This window comes from Rhinopithecus bieti, unplaced genomic scaffold (assembly GCF_001698545.2).
Source record: "Rhinopithecus bieti isolate Rb0 unplaced genomic scaffold, ASM169854v2 scaffold_68502, whole genome shotgun sequence".
NCBI lineage: Eukaryota > Metazoa > Chordata > Mammalia > Primates > Cercopithecidae > Rhinopithecus > Rhinopithecus bieti.
Window position 1 is genome coordinate 64,474 of NW_016825621.1, and position 4,462 is coordinate 68,935.

The 4,462-nt window shown below is 38.3% G+C and overlaps 1 protein-coding gene across 1 annotated transcript in view; it reads right to left on the reverse strand.

The window, feature by feature from the left end:
- Positions 1-4,462, reverse strand: part of SPRY3 (sprouty RTK signaling antagonist 3) — a 12,127-nt gene extending 7,665 nt beyond the window's left edge. Inside the window, exon 1 of the mRNA XM_017863085.1 lies at positions 4,138-4,462. The gene's annotated coding sequence lies outside the window, so the exon portion shown is untranslated. The remainder of the gene's footprint in view (positions 1-4,137) is intronic.

Sequence of the window (4,462 nt, forward strand, 5' to 3'; positions counted from 1 at the left end):
AAGGACTCAGTGGCCAATATGACCAGACTCAGTTGACTTTTGAGGCTATATCCTCATGCAAACCTGATTAGCTGAATTTACATCTGTTCATTATTTGAAAAGATTTAATTTGGTTAAAAATAACCTTTTTGGCATATCACATCAAAGAACCAGTCTGACAAAAATTTCACATTTTAACTAGTTGTTTTGGTGTTAAATAAATGCATCATAAGAGAATGCAAATAAATATTATGGAAACTCTCAGACTCAAATATTTATGTCACTTTTGTCAAATCACTTGCTTTCTTTGGACCTCAGTTTCACTGTCTATGTGAAACTGAAGGATATGTGAAGTGAACAAGGTGATCTTGAAGGACCTTGAGCCATTATGGTCTGTATTTCTTTCTATAACTATACAATTTTCTAAACTATTTCTTTTCATTTATATCTTCTACATCTTCAAGTCCTTGAGGGTAAGGTGGGCAATGTGCCCTTATTTATTTGGGTATTCAAAAGCAACATGTATGTTTCCTTTATTTACTTGCACTCAAAGGCTCATGCAACCTGCCACCTCTACCTTTGCTGTATCTTTATAGATTCATAGTCTCAGCATTGGAAAGGAACTGGCAGCTTTCATGCAGACACCCAAATAAAAAAGGACACATTGTTCATTTGGCTTGGAGGGTATGTAGATGTAGGAACTTGGGACTGGGAAGAGTCTTTTGACAAATTTATGAGAAATAGATTTATGTCCCATTGATCAGCTAAAGAATATGTAGAGCCCTGCAAGTCCTTTGTACTGTAAGAACAATAATATACATGCTGAATGCAGTTTAGACTAATTGATTTCCCAAAAGAAACTAGATTCAAAACATATTGAAAATTCCAGGAAGCAATAATTTAAAGGAAGGTATACAAGGTCTTAAAGTTACAGGAGATAAACAGGTGAGATTCCAAAGACAGGATTCTAGGGATGTCACTAGGTACCTCAGGGACATGCCCAAAAGGTTGAAAGCTAATCTGGGAGGAATCTGGGTCATAATATAAATGACTCAGAAACAATAATGAGAATTATGTTCAAAGGAGAGCAGAAGGGTACATGGTATTTAGGTTGAAAAGTTGTATTTCAATATTGATTATATTTCTGCAAGATTGATAAATTGAGATGCTTGGTTGGATGATTAAAGGAAGCTCTGGGCATCAGTCTGAAATAATGATGTACTGTCTTGCCTATAAGTAAGGGGACTGACAGGATAAACTTAGAAGGTTTCTTCCTGCTCTGTAGAATCTTTTATTCAAATGGACTCTGGGATCTAATGTGGGAGACCTGCAATAAGTGGACAGTTGGACCTGAATAAAATCAGAATGTTGAGTAGGATTTAAGGATTGAATGACAATAAATTGGTTGCCATTCAGGATGTGCTGAATCTGTCTGGCTAACAGGATGAACTGAAATAGATACTGTACAGGAAGGTAAGAGAAAAAAATATGTTGAGAAAGGAACAGGCAAGACACTGCTGTAGCACATAGACTAGATGAAAAACTACCACTACATGAATGTTTATGATTTAGAAATCCACCCACTAAAGAGCCATTCATTGTGAGCAGCAACAGTTAAGAAACTGACTGTGCAGTTGGCCAATTCCATATTCTATCGAATGAGAGAGAGAGAGAGAATGTACACATCACATATTATTAAATAAGAGCAAAGGTGATTACAGGTCTTGGCTGCACATTGATGGGATCTAGTGATTTTTGTCACGTAGTGCCTCTGCAGTAATGAATGATGCATTGTAAACCCACTCCCATCACAGTCTCTCTGGCCAGGTGCTCATAGCTTTCTAAACAGTTTTTCTGTAGCCCTGAATTTGCCATGTTCAACCTAAAAAAATTTTCTTTTCTTATGCCAATTTAGGGACTAGAAAGCTAAGCCCATTCAAGAAATGCTAATGTTTGTTAATGAAAGAAAATGTATTTTCTCCCTGGAACCTAAAATCTGCCATGTTGAGAATAAAGTTGAAAACATTCCTATCGAAAGCCCTTCTATGCCAACACCTTAAGACAGTTCTGATTTCTATGGTAAATCCTGATACAGTATGACTCAATGTTGATTTCAAAGAAGAGTGGGGAAGAGGAGATCCTGGCTCTTGTTTTCTCCCACTCCCGTGGGTTCAATGCTGTTTTGTACCTTACTGTGTAACGGCTCTTAGGTGTGTTGCTTTTTTCTATGCTCTGCTGTTATATACACTCCTTCTCAGAATAACTGAAAGCAAACATAGGGGGAATTTCTGCTTTGGCTTTATATGTTTTCTTAGTTCTACTGTTCCAAAGTCTGCTCTCTAAAAATCCCTCTCTGTGCAAAAGCATTTGCATCTCTATCAAAGCACTCCCCCCTTACAAATACCAAGTTGTATATAGTTTACATTACTAACCTCTCTGCCACTGACTGGGCCTCCCTCCTACCGCATACATCTTGTTGGAGCTGCCAGGTTCTCACCACATTTAACTCTTAACTTGTCACTTTGCTACCCTAGTCCTATTCATTACTTTAATGGTTTCATTAAGACTCATAGCAGTTTATTTCAAACCAGGGAGTCTTGCAGTTTTAAGACCTTGAATTTTAAAAGATATAGGTCTTTTAGTGATGAATGATACAGGGAAAAGTTGTAATACCAAATGAATTCACATACTTCTAATCCTGAGGAAAAGTCTAAGAAGAAGCTGGTTGTTCATTTAAGAAGCAGGAATTTTTTTAAAAAACTAAAATCCTTCTACATGACACAAGAAATTTAAGTTCTAGTCCTAATGCTAGCTCTACTTTGCTGTGTGTCTGTAGGCAAATGACCTCTGTTCTGGTCCTATTTCTTCATCTGCAAAATAAAAGGAGGGTTTTTAAAAGGCCTTTCTTGTCCTCTAGATGCTCTAAATTTTATGTTGGGTTTGTTGGTTGCATTTCTCTGTTTCAAGTCTTTAAGGAAGAATTAGTCTCCTTTCCTTTTGGTTCTTTACTTCCTCACTACTCAACTCCTCAACTCTTAAAAATATCTTCAAATCTAAGTCACTCAGATCACTATCTAGACTGTTTCACAGCTAGAAAGACCTAAAAACAGAACACAGAGACAAATATATAGAATGTTATAGTAATGTATTTGTACATGTTTGTTTAGAGGCAAGGAGAGCAAGACCAATATTTCATTGTGGATAAAATGCTAGCCTGTGCCTTACTTGTATTTATGAATGCAGTCGACTTTTTGGAAACATGATTTAACACCTGGTATATCCAAATTCATGTGATAACACATCATGATACAGTGAGGTTTTAATATTCCCAGAAAAGCAACAATAGTTTCCATTTCAAAATAGAGTTTCTGCTTAAGAGTTCAAGGTCTGTTTTCTGTTCATCCAACTTGGTTTGCAGCATGCAGAGGTGAATGATAATTATAATTAGTTAGCTTCATGGAAGTGAGTGTGCAGTAAACCATTGCCCTAGGTCGTATCAAATGCCTATTGGCTAAGTAGACGTGCTCACAGGTTCTCACTTTTGACAACATTTCCATATGCCACACAGCGACATGTGCACACGTACCCAGGCACGGATCCAGAGATTTCTAAATCACTGCTCTGACTCAATGTAAGTGGGGGGTTATGCCGTGTCAGCTTGCGCCATGTCTACCCAGGGCAAGGTGATGTGATGAAATCTGAACGATGCACAGCCCAGACTTGTGAGCCAATAGCAGGCTAGCCCCATGCTGACAGGATGCCCGCTGGGCAGCCAGACTGGCCTTAGCACGGGCTCTCTCTCTGTCCTCAGCTTGGGTGGTTAGGCTGCGTTTTGAAGGGTTTAGGCAAGTACCAAAATGCATTTAAAGGCTAACAGGCTAGAAATTAAATTGACATTCGCCTACAAAAATATTATTTTGAAGTTCTATTTTGATTTACACATTTCTAATATGGATAGTTTTCTGCAAGAGCTGGTTTATTTAAATATCATTTAAAGGGTTTTCATTTTATTTTATCCACGCGCTTGCGCGCGCGCGCGCAAGCGCGCGTACACACACGCACACACAGAGACAGCACAGGATGGCTGGAATGAATGGCAATCTGTGCATTGCATAGAAAGAATTCTGGGTTTTTAAAGAGCTAATTTCTATGGCTTACCTTGAGGAAAGGGCTTATCCATGCTGAGAAAAGCAGAAGAACTAATGCCCCATCTGGCTCAAAGGATCTCTTCTCCTCAGTCTTTAGGTTTCTCCACCTCTCTTCCGAAAGTCTGAATGAAAACTCTTTCACTGGCAGACAGTGGAGCCAGAAACAGAGATAGTTCTGTCTTGTTCTTTGACACAGCAGAGAAAACAGAACATAAAACGAAACAAAACAAAACAAAAACAAAAAAAAGGGGGGAGGGGAGAGTCAAACCTGTAGTGGCATATGCTTTGTATAGATTTTACAGGCAGATCTAAATCTTGATGCACGTATTCCAAAG